The 15,604-nt window shown below is 33.1% G+C and overlaps 1 long non-coding RNA gene across 1 annotated transcript in view; it reads left to right on the top strand.

Moving 5' to 3' along the window:
- The window catches only part of LOC112942140 (uncharacterized), a 33,015-nt gene extending 20,919 nt beyond the window's left edge, over positions 1-12,096 (top strand). Inside the window, exon 3 of the long non-coding RNA XR_003248135.2 lies at positions 11,827-12,096. This is a non-coding gene — a long non-coding RNA (uncharacterized lncRNA). The remainder of the gene's footprint in view (positions 1-11,826) is intronic.
- Positions 12,097-15,604: the final 3,508 nt, after the last annotated feature.

Here is a 15,604-nt window from a genome sequence, read left to right as displayed (position 1 = left end):
ATACTTAGAAAAGAGTCACCACTTAATTTCTAAGAAATTAAGAAAACTTAATTTAAAAAGACTCTAACAAATTAAGTCTTTAAAGTTTAGAGAAAATGGGTAAGATGTTCTAATTTACGCTTCAAGAAGGTTTTTAAGGCATTTGAAGCGCCCGCTAACACACGGTTATCCTATGACTTAGATTAAATATATTTTGACTATTTTTTAGAAAATGAATAGTCTGATATAATAATTAACAATATTCGATTGACTTGAGAAAATAATTAAAGAAAAATTTTATCTTTAGAAAATTGGACCTTAATTAAAACATTTGATTAAATTACAATTGATTGGAACTTTAAAGAAATTAGATTTATTAGAATTAATTTGACTCGTTTAAAATACTAATTTAAACTAAATTGAGTAAATTAGAGCATGAAAATCTATTTTAAATTAATGGAAGAACTGGTAAAAGTTTTAACTAAATATACTGAATATCAGTATAAGAGTTGATAAAAATAAGTTTTATTAAGATAACCAAAATGTAACTAAAGCTATTCATTAAACCTCAAACAAATTAGATGGCTTTGAGAAGAAAAAAGAAAAATGAACTAACTATGCATAAACAAGCAACACATCTAAAACTTGGCAGTGGCAAAAGTGCATATGGACAGCAAGAACCAAATATCGAGGAATTAACATGAAAGCAGAAAGACCATAAAGTATATGTGATATTTATAATAAGTCCATATGACCCCATACAACTAATAACAAAGTAAACTAACATCATAACGGCAAGCAAACGAAGACATGGCTAATGGTTTTGCATTCTATTTGCTCTATCATATGTTGGGATATATACTATTAATCATGTGTTAAGAAATAATATTTATTAGAGAATAAATATTGGCTCAATTTAAATAGATCATATATTCGTTTATGGTATGTATTTACTTATATAGTAGATGATTTAGTGTGTAGAGTTTAGCTTATAGACAGAAGATTAAATCATCGGTTCTTATAAGTATAAAGTTTTTGGTTCACAATCTAGGATGAAAATTGGACATGCCATCGGGTACGACTGTAGCACAAGATTATATGTAATTTGTCCTAATTATGGGAACACTATAGTTCCAACTTCTTGTGCTAGTACATTTTGTATTTATTGAACGGGATCGAGTAGATATAGTTGTTTTAGACTTAGTGACAAAAACATATTCTCTAAACTATTAGATGTACTTATATTCTTATAACTATTATGATCTGTATAAATTAATTATCATTTTGATTTATTAAAATGTGAGATTCTAAGATGGGTCAATATGCCTGGTAAGTTGGATGATAATAATATATACTGGTGAAATAATAAGTTAGTTGATGGAATCCATGTCTCGTTATAGAGATTGATTGACATGCCTCTTTGAGGAACTTATAGGTTTTCATCGTGTCAAATCTTGCAAGTGGATTTATGAATGCGACACATGAAATTAGTTAAGTAGTGCTCTAAAGGAAATTACTCATTAAGATAAATTCGTCAGTAATTTAATTTATTGATTAGTATCTGAAATCTTAACATGGGGAATTACACTTGTGTTTAATGGGGAATTACGAAATAGAGGAGTGCAATTATGAATTTCTAGTGGAATGATTTGTAATTTATTATGGTAAGAATAATTCAAATTAATTATTTGGAATTATTTCCATAATAAGAAGCCTCGGTAATTAATTCTATGGTCTATATAGTGCCCATATTTAACTAGAATTCAGAATTCTATTTCTATGGAAAAAGGAAGAATAATATGGGTTTTTCTAGTTTTCTAGAAAAACTAGGTTTTCTAGTCCTTTTTGGATTAGGAAGACATCTCTATAAATAGGGATTCTCCTAACCTAGAAAATAGAGAAATTAGTTTTCTATTCGATATTTGCGCACCCAAGTATTGAGAGAGTTCGATGTGACTTGGGATTACTATAGAAGACCACAACTATTGTTTATCTTATTGATTCGCTTGAATGTATTTGTTCACGCTTCAAGAGGTATTTATCGAATTAACTTTCAGTATGTTTATGTGGTCTAGCATGATATATGTTTTAGCATAAACGGTATTGGTTATCTATTATTATTCATATAAGTAGTAAAGATCCTGATATGCTTCCGTTGTGCATATAGTTTTCCAACATCATATGAGTGAAACTCAAAGTGAAACCCAAAAGCAACCCAGTAGAGTAGACTATGTTTACTGAGCAGATATTTTATTAAGAAAATGGAGACTGATACAAATAATTAAAACAAAAAAAGTGACATATTCTTAACATCAACATTTCCACAAAGATTCAACCTATGATATTGAAACAAAATTCAAGAGGAAAACAAGATTACCTTTTTTCGGGCAGCACTAAGACGACGAGCTTAACCACGAAGAACTTCCACCACTGTGAGACGATTTTGATGATCTCCGAAAAATTAAACAACTTTAAATTTGAATAGAAGAAGCTCAAACTCTCTGTTTTGTTTTTACTGCTTCATGCTATGTTTTTATTTTTTTGTCTCTGTAACAATCCCTTATCAAGTATTTTTTTTTCAAAAAGTGTCCTCCCTAGATGTTAATGTAAGGAGAGTATATATAGGAAGAGAATTGACTCCATTAGAGGGGAAAACGGGCAAATTTTGAATGAGTTCATTTCAAATGTGATTTCTTTGCTTTTGGGCAATAAAGGATGAAACTGAAAATCCCTCAAAATGCGGAAAGAGAACGGCGATGTGATCATCTAGGACACTAAGTTATGCGTTCTACAAGTATGTCACGTTTTGGATGAGTAACAGAGATTTGTTAGCCGCGATTTGGTGGGATTTTGCTCGTTGTTCTCACATGAAGAAGACGACCGAGATAGGGTCGGCTATTGCGTGAACAAATTCTTCAACCTTAATTTTTTACTTTAAGTAACTCATTATGAGTTCCAAAAAGGGAAAAATTAGACGGCAAAATTTGTTAACGTTTTCAGGGATTGAGTATACCAACTATTTCCAGATCTGCTTCAGCAACATAAATATTATAAGTTTCTTAAACTCCTATTTATAGATATCCTAGATGTTAAGTCAACGAGCATGGAATTCTCTCATTGAAAATTATCTGTTGAAAGGAAACAATCTCTTAACATCTTAATCTCTGGTTTTTTTAATTCACTTTTTGTTATTTCACATAAAGAAGCCTCAATTATTGAATACTGTTTTTACGCTCTGATACCAAGTTAAAATAATAGTTTTTTCTTACAATATATATAAGATGTAGTCTATATGACCCATACAAGATATCTATTACATATATAACTTTAGGTTATGATCTTTAATTTCATAAATATAAGAAGGGATTCTTATATTCTCGTCATAAGATCTTTAATTAAAACTCATTATTATTATAGTTCATGTCAATAATTTTGTCATTTTTTAAAATTTATATTATCCAATATTTTTAATAATATTTTTTAAATTTAAATTACGTGAAATGGAACAAAAATATTTTCCTGTAAAAGTTTAGTGACATTCTAAATCAAGATAAAAAGTCCTACATCGTCAAAATAGAAGAGATACATTGAATATATAGATAAGCAGACCTTACAAATTAGTGGCACATTTTAATGTTGTATGAATCTAGATAAGAGTGGTCAATATTAGTAGCAGAGTATAGGATTATTTGACAGATGTGAGCTGTCTATGGTGCATGCACTCTATTTTTCTTATAACCCCTCCTTTTCTCTCTGTCTCTCTTACTTATTCTTTGTAAACTACTATCTGACGTTATATTTTAGGTCTTTCTACACTTCCATTGTTTCCTTTGTTCTCTCCTGATTTCTTTTGGGTTTTTGAGACTTAAAACTCAGTTTCAAAGTTGTGGTGCTCTTGTTGTTCTTTGTCTGCGGTGAAAAAAGGAAATGGTTTCCCTAACATGTGATTCTGTTTCCAAGTAGGAATGCAACATAACACTTCTTGAAGTTGGCACATAGTTGCTTCAACGTCCCTTTTCTTCTAAAGAGGAGCTTCTGGAGAAACTTGATGTGAGAGCCTTTTATTCTTCTTTCCTCACTGTCATAAGCCTTGTATTAGACGTAAGTTGACAAACTTACCGACATATGAATTGCCCTTTTTATTGAGTTTTAAGTGTCTTTGAATATAATTTAATAACCTAAATTAACTTAGATTGGTGAATTTTAGGACTTGGAGCTAAGAAAGTCAAGCAATCAAGTATTTAATGAAAAATGATGAAAAAAAGATAAAAATTAAGAGCAAAAGAATATAAAAAGTAAAGATTAAGAATTAGTCACAAAAATAGTGCCCAAGTTTAGTTTTGTGGATCCGTTTATGAGGGTAAAGGGGCTTGGATTTGGCTAAGTCTGAAAAAGGAACAAGTTTGTCTTACCCCACGAAATGAAAATGGAAAGACGAAAATTGGAATGTCTCCACGATTTTGCTCTACAAAATTGGCAACAGAAGGTCATCTTTGTCCATATTTTGAGAGTTAAATAAATAGTAATTATGTCATTTTTCTTGGGGAGTTGTTGATTTTAGTAGTCAAGGAGGAGTATCTCTAGTTAACTTTGCAAAGATTAAAATATTTTCACCATAGAGTTTGCATCTTCTTATTTGTTTAATCTTGAACTGTGCTCATTATTATATTTCATATTGTAACTTCTTCTAGTATGAGTAGCTAAACCTATTATTCGGGGTTGTAGACTCTTCTGACTTTTATGTGGTTGAATACTTGGTTATTTTGCTTATTATTATTTGGGTTGTGATTATCTACTTTTTTACCGTTTTATTTGTGAGGTTGCGAACACTAGATATATCCCTATGTATGAATTTCTTGCTCAGAACGGTGAAACTTGAATTGGATCTATCATTGATTTTCAAATCAATATTATCCATAAATAGTGGTAATATATACAATTTGATTTACAATGGATTGTAACATTTGTTTTGATTATATATGAAACCTACAATTCAAATACCATAATCTATAAAGGATAATTTATAATGGTGGTAAATATTTCGTTTTAACAACTTCAGCAATAAAAAAATGAATCTACAATTAAACTCCGTACAAGAAATATTAAATAATTTACAATTAACTATCTTAGGAACAACAATATCATAGAAATTACCAATACTTCTGATCATATTCTGCAAATTTTTTTAATCAAATTTTTGTTGGCCTCGTGGCCATTTTATTTTTTGACAAGCAAAAGAGGTCGAGCCAAACGACCCAAATAAGAAATTAAAGGCAAAAAAAATATCTAATCCAGCCTATAAGGTAACCCTATAAAATTCCACCTCATTCTCTCACTTTTTTTCCTTGTCCATATGCTCCCTTCCAAGAGTTATCGAGACCTCTTGCTTCGTCGTCTTCTCCTATGGGTTTGGTTTCTTCTTGCTCCACCCTTACTCCACTTTCTTCATCTCACGCAAGAGCATTCACTACTGAAAGGTAACACTTTTTCCTTCTTTTGTTTTGCCTTATTTTCCATTTCTTGATTTTTGATCTTGGTAGCCTTTGTTTGTGAAGTTCTGTGAAGTCCACCAGTGTGTGGAAATCTTGGAGGTAGCTATCTGGGGGTGTGAAATATGAACATATTTCCTCCTATCCTTCTCTAGGATTTTACTTCCCCCTTTTAGATCTGACCTTGCTTTAATTTCTTTCCCTCCTTTGAATTGTTCCAGTTTAATTTGATCTTTAAGCGCTCTTCTACTTTGAATCGAGTTGAAGTCCATGCTTTCTTGTTAGAGATGATATTGTACCCCTGCTTGTTTGGTGAAATTTTTTGCGTGTTAATGTATATGGTAGAGATTTTTAAATGTATCTGTAATGACCCCTCATGTGTGGGCGTTCTCTTGTGAAATTATTTCTGGATCACCAATTAACTTACAGATAAGAATCTAATTCTGATTTGTCATGTGGTTTTATGTATTTTGTTTTTATCCCGATGGATGACATCTATGCTTTGTCAATATTAATGATGCAGTTTCTTCGTTTTGGTAATTCCTCGAACTCTCTGAGTTCCTTTTTGTCTATGCTAATGATTGCTAGATTAGCTAAATAATACGCAATTTGATTGACCTACCATAAAATGTATTGAATTGTAACATTTTGTTGTTGTGCTTCTCTAATTATTTCATCCATGATTTCTCCAATTTTCTATTGTACTCTCTATGTTTGTAGAATAATTTTTCTTTAGAGTGAGTGGATCAGTTTTAATAACCATGTTCTGTAAGCTATTCATTGCACTAAACCTTAAGTCCTCTTGTATTGATCTTGCCTTCGCTTCTATATACATAGAAATACCAATTTTGTCTGCTTGTGCATAGATGAGGTCACCAGTTCTGTTTCTTATGCAGAAGTCATACACACTCTCTCTTGAATTTCCATTACTAGCACCATCTGTACTATACTTTGATTGATCTTCCTTCGGTAGCTTCCATTGTACAATCTGGTAGTAAATCCTTGTATTATGAGTTCTATTATTTTCACCATTTCAGGCCAAGTTTTCCCAGTTATTTTTGACTTTGAATTGTTACTTTTCACCGGCAATTAAATGCTCATTTCCACTTATTGTACCAACTCTTCAAAGGTGGACATCCATCCATCCATGCTTGATATGGTTCTATTTTCTTTAACAAATTCCACATAATGACAGCTGGCATAACTCTAAAAATATGTTTCAATTTTATAGGATCTTCCACATACCACTAGCTCTTGATCATCTGCATCAAATTTTAGCCTTCTGTGTCCAAACCTGCTCATGAAGCAAAATACTTCCAAAGCTTTTGGGCAATGTTAGATGTTAGAAAAATATTTGACATGGTTTCCATTTGTTGTGTCTCATAACACCAACACCAGGAGGCAATGTTAATTCTCATTCTCCGTTAATTGTCATATGTGGCAGTCCTCCCTTTTCACGCCCTCCATAAAAAGAAATTAATCTTAAAAGGCAAGCTTTTCATCCAAATCATATCATATGTATCCTCATTCTCCTTTTTTTATATCATTAAATCTCAAGCCGATTAACTGAAAAAGAACCCTTTCAGTTGCCTATCCACCAAGGTTTATCCTGATCTCCTATATTCATTACTAGAGAGAACTCACAATGTGATAAGTTGTATATTCAACATTATACCGTAAGAGTTTCTACATATACAACTGATCTTCTATAATAAGATTTTTCTCCGAGAAGCTCCTCCTCCCCCTTTATTTTCTTCCACATAGTACCAAGCCCCTTGTTTTGTCTAATCATCTTTCTCCATACATGAGATGCCCGGTGTCTTTGTGCCATTATTGGATGCATTTTTTTACAATATTTATTCAACATAATTTCACTCCACAAAGGATTAGTGGATGTTGTGAATATCCATAATAGTTTAGCAAATAGATCATCTGATACGTCATGCATCTATCTAAAACCCACTCCTCCCACTGATTTTTGTAAGCACATTCTTTCCCAAAAATCTAGTGTTTCAATTTTACTTCTCCTATGTGACCCAAAAAAAAACTTTGCCATAATCTTATGAATCTGATTTGTTACGCCCTTTGGAGGATTCAACACACATAAGATAAATAGGCATTGATTGTAAAACATGAGCTATTACAAAATAGCTTCCCCCATAAGTTAAAAATCAATTATTCCATCCCATTAGTCTTTTTACAACTTTCTTTATCAGCTCTTCAAAATATGACTTCTTTTTCCTTGCGTAAAAATTTGGACATCCAAGATATGTAAAAGGAAAGACACCTCGTGAGACTCCAAGACAGAATAAAGAGCCTTTTTATGCAGGTATACATAGCTTTTGTTAAGGTTTATGAGCTACCCTGACACATTTATATCTCCGAGAAATCTTCATTATTTTTTTTCATTGAACTCTTATGTCATGAACAAAAAGGGATTGCATTATCCGCATAATACAAATGATTAATCTCTCTACTCCATTTAGGCCTCCCAAATCTCTTCACTGTTATGATGAACACGGTGGGTTAGAGGGGATCACCTTGCTTCAGTCCTAAGAAGATTGAAACAACAAAAAGTCTTGCCATTAATTAACACTGAGTACTAGTTATTAGATATCAATCTCCACACCACATAAATAATCCTCTCATCAAACCCAAATCTACTCATAACTCGAATCAAAAGTATCCCTGACCCTATCATACACTTAAGTCATGTCCAACTACACCACAACAATATGGTATTCATTCCTCTTGTTTATATCTCTAATTATCTTTTGCCTTTGTAAAAATATTTCAACAATGCTTCTTCCTTTCATAAAACCAGACTGACTCTCAGAGATAATTTCAGGTAGAACCCAAGTTATTCTTTTATGCAGTTGCTTTGACAAATCTTATTAGCAAAAGAGATCAAGTTGATAGGTCGGAAATCTTAAATTTTACTGACCTTCATTGGAATTAGAACTATATTCGTGTGAGAAATATATAGGTATCTCACCACCACAAAAATAAGCATCACCATCAGCCACATATCTTTCCTTATAACCTCTCAACATGTTTGAAAAAATTCTTCTAAAAATCCATTAGCTCCACATGTGTTCTCTTTATTCTAGACTTAACGCTACTCCTTAACTTCTTCCTCTGTAGGCGCTCTTGTCATTTCGATATTCTATTTTGTAGTTATACATCTTTCGACCATTGCTTGATCCGCATATCATTGACCCTCTTTAAATTGTTCCCTAATATTATCTGTTTCCTCTTCTATGTTTTAAGTGACACGTATCATATCACCCGCTCTGTCTCAATTTTGTTAATCATCGGTTTCCTCATGCCTTTTAGATACGAATGAAAAAACTTCATATTTCTATCTCCATCTTTGAAATATTACATCCCATCCTTTTGTTTCTAGTAATCCTCTTCTAGTTGATTATACTGTCTTATAAGAGCATATTCAACTTTAGCTAAATCTTTTTTATTTGCCATTGAAGGGTTCATTAGCGATATCCTCCAAAATGTTTATCTTCAAAAGAAAAATCCCATATGTTTCTTTACTCCACTACATCTCGCATACACTATTGTTTTGATAATATTCAACTTCAAGAAGTGTTTCGCTCCAACTTTCTTATTTTTTTCATCATTCTTGATCAAATACTTGATTGCGTTGATTTCTTTAGCACCAAATCCTGAAATTCACTAATTTAAGTTAGATTAGATTATTAAATTATACTATAGACACTTAAAATTTAAAGAAAAAGACTAATTCATATATTGGTAATTTGTCATTTTATCACTTATACAAGGCTTATGACATTGAACAAAGAAAAAATAAGTCTTTCACATCAAGTTTCTTTCGTTATAAGATGGGGGGTTGTTCCAGCATATCCTTTACAACTTCAAGAAGTCTTTTGTTGCATTCCTCCTCAAAACAGAAGTTTTCCCTTTGTTCTTTAGTGTTTATTTGGGTTTTTTTATACTTAAAACCTGGTTTCAACATTGCGGTTCTCTTCTTGTTATGTGTTTTGCGATGAAAAATGAAATGGTTTCTTTGACACGTGCTTCTGTCTCTGAGTACGAATGCAATGAAATACTTTTTGAAGTTAGAAAATAGATGCTTCAACATCCCCCATCTTCTAAAGAGGAGGTTCTGGAGAAACTTTATATGAGAGCCTTAACTTCTCTTTCCTCAATGTCATAAGCCTTGTATAAGACGCAAGTTAACAAATTACAACCATATGAATTACCTTTTTTCTTGTGTTTAAAGTGTATTTTGAGTATAATTTAATAACATAAACTAACTTAAAATGGTGATTTAACATCTCCCAACTAAAAAGAGACTAGAAGTAAGTGTAAAATATGGAAATAGTTACTTTTGGTAAGTATAAGGAAATCTGGAAATTTTGAATTAAGCGAAATATCAGTTTTTGGTCATCTTCAAAGGATCATAACTCCTAGCCCTAAGATGAGTTAGGTGTAGTTCCAGATATGGTTGTAAATCTATTGGAATGATCTTCCCAACGCGGCCAAGTTTACGCGATTCCAAGTTCATATGAGTGAGTTATGCCTTTCGGAAGTTGGGTTGTTGGATTAAGGAAATTCAATCCGAATTTGATAAGGGAAAATATATATTTTTCTTACCTAATTATATTATTTCGTTTTAGGGATTAATTGGGGTAAAAAAATGACTTTTTCAACTTAGAAAGATTTAAAATTCACGCTTGGACTTGGAGAAAAGAGAAAAGAGGAGAAACCAAGAAATTGCCAACAACATTCAATCTTTGTGTGTGGAATTCATCGGGGGTGTTCCCTAAAAAGGTATGTGAGATCACATAGCATTGAATTAATTCACCCACGCGCCAATCATGCTTCAGTTCAGCGAATTTAAGTCTTTGAATGTTAAAGAAGTGAGTTATTGAAGAACATTATTGAAAATTTTTTTATGTTCTTGAAGGTTGTGTTCTTGAAGTTTCTTGATGATTTTATTCATTTTTCCAAATGAACTTTTGAGTATAATCTGTTGTATGTTAAGGTTACTAATGATCCTAAGAGTTTGGGGAAAGAACCATGGAAGTTTAGAGGGTTTGGAGATAAAAAAAACAAAGGAGAAAAGTCGGAGGTTTTCTAGGTAAGACTTGGGGAGCCGCGCCTTCCAAAGCATCACAAAAGTCCCCCCCGAATTTTGGCCTATGATGCGTCGCGCCAGAAAAACCTCTCTAAAGTTTGAGGGTAGGCGCCCCGCGCCTCTTAGAGCTCCTGGGACGCCAATTCTCCCTATTCTTCCCCCATCTTTCTGTACTAGTTCCTTAGTGATGTACCTATGTTTCCTAGTTGATTTCAACATTCTAAGGTACATAGAAACATCATGAAATCATCCATAAACATGAGGCCATGAACCTTGAATCCATGATCCAATTCATGAAAAAACTAATATCAAAGTCAAAGAAGTTAAGAGTCAAGTCAAAACAAAGTTCTTAAAAGTTTTCAAGAGTCTTTAGCAATATTTTAACTTTGTTTTAAGGCTCCAGTCTCAAGTTAATTAAAAAGTGAAGAGTTGATTTCATTTCTTCAAAATAGTATATCAGGTTTATGTATTCCCAAAGAGTAAATGTTCTTCTTATTCAAATAAGAAAGGAAGCTGAGATTTCCAATGAGCTTTTGAGCTATTTTTCAGAAAAAGTAATTGATTTCTAAATAAAGAAAGAGGGGAAACTTTGATTTCCAAGGTAGCCTTTGAGCTAAGTATTTTGAGCACCACTCTCAAAATCATAGAAGAAAGTGTGTTTTAAAAACATACAAGCTAGTATATTTTGGGAGTAGTATTCAATACGATATGGGGGAGACTTCAGATAACTCACAACCCCCATAAACCATGTAGCCACCATGGGTAGAAAAATAGTCATACATTTTAGATGATTCCTTAGTGCTTTTTAGCATAGACTAGTGGATCCACTTACTAATTCAGTATCTATATTAATGGCAAGGTATAGGACAACCCTGGAAGCATGAGGCAAAACGATGTATCATCACTATAGCTCTTAAGTGATGATTGTCAATTAAAGAAACTCCACAGAAGTTAAATATATTTCATATACACTGTTATTTGTATTTTTACATAGATCTCAAAGTTATATTGTATCTTTGCATACATACAGAGTTGTCATAATGTTTTAAACAAATTTTCCTTATATTGCACTTGATTTAAATTGCTTTATATTGAAATGATTTTAGTCTTGCAGAGATGAGTTGAGCCAGGTAAGTTTTTCAGATTTTCCTTTCAAGCCGATGTACATTTTAGCATTCTAACTCGCATTCTCGTACATTCTATGTACTGATGCCAGTTGGCTTGCATCATATTTTGATGCAGACATATGTAACTAGGATTGGCATACGGCGCACCGTTGATCCAGTGAGCAACTCAGGGTTAGTTGGACAGCCTTCTTACATTCCGGAGGCATCTTTTATCACTTGCTTTTTGTTTTTCAGTTGTTAGGATGATTGGAGGTCTTGTCCTCTTTGTTTTAGAGGCTTCATAGACATATATTATTAGTTCTTTAGTCTTATTCATCTCAATTGTAAACGTTTAAGACATGTTTTTCTATTTTGGCTAATTTATTACCTATAAGTTATTTCATGAGTTTTATCTCTTGTGTTTAAGTCTTCCGCTGAGTTAAGTAAGCTAGTCCAAGGGTTCTCTTGGGGCCAGGAATGGTCTTCGAGTGCTAGTCTCGCCTAGGGTGTAGGCTCGGGGCATGAAATGGGAGTTTCAGAACATGGAGCTAAAGAAGCCAAACAAACAAATAGTTGATCAAGAATGATGAAAAAAGTATGGAAGTTGGAGCAAGAGAATAAGAAAAGTAAAGATTAAGAAGTCACAAAATTGTGCCCAAGTTAAATATCCGTGGAGCCATTTATGAGGGTAGAGGAAGTTGAATTTGGGTAAGTCTGAAAAAGGAACAAATTTTTCTCCCTCCACAAAATGAAAATGGGGAGACAAAAATTGGAATGTATCCATGATTTCGCTCCACGAAATTGGCAGCGGAAGAGTATCCAAATTTTGAAAGTTATAAAAATATGAATTAGATCATTTTTCTTGTTGATTTGAGTAGTCTAGGAGGAGTATCTCTAGTTAACATTGCAAGGATTAAGAGATTTTCACCATATAGTTTGAAACTTCTTATTTGTTTAATATTGAACTATTTATAATTATATTTCATACTGCATTTTTTCTTCTAGTATGAGTAGCTAAACCTATTATTCTGGGTTTTAGACTCTTATGACTTTTATGTGATTGAATACCAGGTTATCTTGCTTATTATTATTTGGTTTGTGATTATCTGCTTGCTTACAGTCTTATTTGTGAGGTTGCAAACACTAGATTTAGCCCTATATATTTATTTCTATACTCGGAAGGGTGAAAATTGGATTGAATTTTTAACAAGTATCAAGGAATAAAGTATATTAAGGAATTAATTGTGTTGATTAGTGAAGTTGAACTAGGAATAGGGAGATTTCTACTTGGGTCTTTGGGATTAACTTGCTAGAGTTGGAAAATTCTTGTAAGTAATTATCAATTGGATCGTTTTCATTACCTATGCATTTGAACAGCGAAAATATTTATTCTATGGCATGAAGAAAGTGACGGAAAGTATTTCCATATTTAATGATAACTTGACGGAGCCGACGATTATTTTAATTATATATAATTAGTCTATTCAAGACAATACTATTTATTATTTAAAATTATTATTTATAGAATTAGTACATATATAAGCTCATCCATGTCGTTCTTTTTAAGCTCATCGATCTCCAAATTAAATCGTAACACTAGCAGATCCTCTTCATTGAAAAGAGGCTTTCCTTAGGCATTACGAAAGATTACGAGCTCCTCGTGTTATAAATGTTAAACATCTTCATCACCCTACTCTTTTTATTGTGGAGTCCATATCCATTGTATATAAACATAAGGAAAGTTAAAATGTAGAAATGGTTGAATTTTGTTTGTTGATTATTGTTAAAGTCTACAAAATGCTGCAACAAAATTCAAAGCTCACCATTTCTTTTTTCAACTAAAATCTTAGCAAGAATTCTACATAGGTGAAAAGGTTCAAATCTTGTGTTTCTTGTGATGTCACTGGTGACATCATTAGGAGTAGATTTTCCTATAAATAGAGAGCTCTTGCTCATTTCAAAATGCACCAAAAAGAATTACAAAGGAGAGAAAGAAGAGGGAGGCATCACAGAGGAAAATAATCTGTGAGGAAAAAATAGAGAGTGTGAACGATATTGTAGTGAGGTGGAAAATCCAAGAGTGTTATTTCTTTTGAATGTGTAGTGGTCTTTGGAGTTTTACTCAGACATACAAGTGTAAAATCCTTACTATAGTAATATTCTCGTTGATTAACCGTATTGTTGTGTTCCACATTTATTGTCTTTATTACCGCAAATATTATTTCTGTTACGAATTTATTCCCAACAATTGGAAACAGAGCACAGGTTCTGCTTATTTACAGAAATATTTTTTGTAGCTTATTGTACTATACTCAATAAGAAAAAATGTCTGGAGTAAAGTACGAGGTAGCAAAATTCAACGGTGATAGCGGTTTCTCAACGTGGCAGAGAAGGATGAAAGACTTGCTCATCCAACAGGGTTTGCACAAGGCACTAGGCGGCAAATCCAAAAAGCCCGAATCCATGAAACTTGAGGATTGGGAAGAAATGGATGAAAAGGCTGCTAGTGAAATCAGATTGCACTTAACAGATGATGTAGTTAATAACATCATCGATGAAGAGAGTGTATGTGGAATTCGGACAAAGTTAGAAAATCTATACATGTCCAAAACGCTGACAAATAAATTGTACCTAAAGAAGCAGTTATATGCGCTACATATGGGTGAAGGTACAAATTTTTTGTCTCATTTAAATGTACTTAATGGACTAATCACGCAGCTTGCAAACCTCGGAGTAAAGATCGAGGATGAACATAAAGCCATAGTGCTCCTAAACTCGTTGCCATCTTCCTACGATACTTTAGCAACAACCATTTTACATGGTAAGGACTCTATTGAGTTGAAGGATTTCACATCAGCCCTTTTACTTAATGAGAAGATGAGAAAAAGGCCTGAAAATCACGGACAGGCTCTCATCATGGAAAGTAGAGGCAGAAGTTACCAAAGGAGCTCAAGTAACTATGGTAGATCTGGAGCTCGTGGAAAGTCCAAGGTCCGATAAAAATCAAAGTCCAGAAATCGCTACAATTGCGATCAACCAGGACACTTCAAAAGAGATTGTTCAAATCTAAAAAGGGGCAAAGGGGAAAGCAGCGGCCAGAAGAATGATGACAACACAGCTGCCGTGGTGCAAAATAATGACGATGTTGTTCTCCTCATAAATGAGGAAGAAGAATGCATCCACTTGGCATGTATAGAGTCGGAATGGGTGGTCAACACAACAACATCTTATCATGCCACATCGGTAACAGATCTTTTTTGCAGATACGTAGCCGGTGATTATGGAAATGCGAAAATGGGTAACAAAAGTTACTCAAAGGTTACGGGGATCGGAGACATTTGCTTAAAAACAAATATTGGATGCACATTAGTGTTGAAAGATGTGCACCACGTACCTGATTTGCGGATGAACTTGATCTCGGGAATTGCTTTGGACCAAGATGGATATGAGAACTACTTTGCAAATAAAAAAATGGAGACTCACCAAAGGGGCATTAGTGATTGCAAAAGGAGTTGCTCGTGGCACATTATACAGGACAAATGCAGAAATATGCCAAGGTGAATTAAATGTGGCTCACGAAGAAAGTTTTGCAGATTTATGGCATAAAAGAATGGGCCATATGAGCGAGAAAGGATTGTAAATTCTTTCCAAAGAGTCACTCATCTCTTTTTCCAAAGGTACAACGATAAAATCGTGTAACTACTACTTATTTGGTAAACAACATAGAGTCTCATTTAAGACATCATCTGAAAGAAAATCGAATATACTTGATTTGGTATATTCTGATGTTTGTGGTCCAATGGAGATAGAATCGATAAGAGGTAATAAATACTTTGTTAACTTTATTGATGGCGCTTCTCAAAAATTGTGAGTGTATATCTTGAGAACCAAAGATCAGGTGTTTCAAGTATTTC

This window comes from Solanum lycopersicum, chromosome 9 (assembly GCF_036512215.1).
Source record: "Solanum lycopersicum chromosome 9, SLM_r2.1".
NCBI lineage: Eukaryota > Viridiplantae > Streptophyta > Magnoliopsida > Solanales > Solanaceae > Solanum > Solanum lycopersicum.
The sequence above is the reverse complement of the archived record's forward strand: the minus strand, read 5'-3'. Positions and strand labels throughout refer to the sequence as shown.